At 42.8% G+C, this 526-nt stretch overlaps 1 non-coding gene across 1 annotated transcript; it reads right to left on the bottom strand.

Moving 5' to 3' along the window:
- Nucleotides 1–418: 418 nt before the first annotated feature.
- LOC112719089 (small nucleolar RNA R71) lies at nt 419–526 on the bottom strand. Its single transcript, XR_003161406.1, has one exon. It is a non-coding gene; the product is annotated as a small nucleolar RNA R71 (small nucleolar RNA).

The following is a 526-nucleotide window of genomic DNA, read 5'->3' as shown; positions in this document are numbered from 1 at the left end:
CAAGGAAGAAGAACACATGGCAGCCGAAAACAACAATGCCAACAATGCAAGGAAGGTGCTGGGTGACTTTACTACACCTACTCCCGATTTCTATGGGAGAAGCATCTCTATCCCTGCCATTGGAGCAAACAACTTTGAGCTTAAGCCTCAATTAGTTTCTCTAATGCAACAGAATTGCAAGTTCCATGGACTTCCATTGGAAGATCCTCATCAGTTCTTAGCTGAGTTCTTACAAATCTGTGACACTGTCAAGACTAATGGGGTTGACCCTGAGGTCTACAGACTTATGCTATTCCCTTTTGCTGTAAGAGACAGAGCTAGAACATGGTTGGACTCTCAACCTAAAGAAAGCCTGGACTCTTGGGAAAAGCTAGTCAATGCCTTCTTGGCAAAGTTCTTTCCGCCTCAAAAATTGAGTAAGCTTAGAGTGGAAGTCCAAACCTTCAGACAGAAGGAAGGAGAATCCCTCTATGAAGCTTGGGAAAGATACAAACAATTAATCAAAAAGTGTCCTTCTGATATGCTT

This window comes from Arachis hypogaea, chromosome 10 (assembly GCF_003086295.3).
Source record: "Arachis hypogaea cultivar Tifrunner chromosome 10, arahy.Tifrunner.gnm2.J5K5, whole genome shotgun sequence".
NCBI lineage: Eukaryota > Viridiplantae > Streptophyta > Magnoliopsida > Fabales > Fabaceae > Arachis > Arachis hypogaea.
This window is presented reverse-complemented; position numbering and strand designations above follow the sequence as displayed.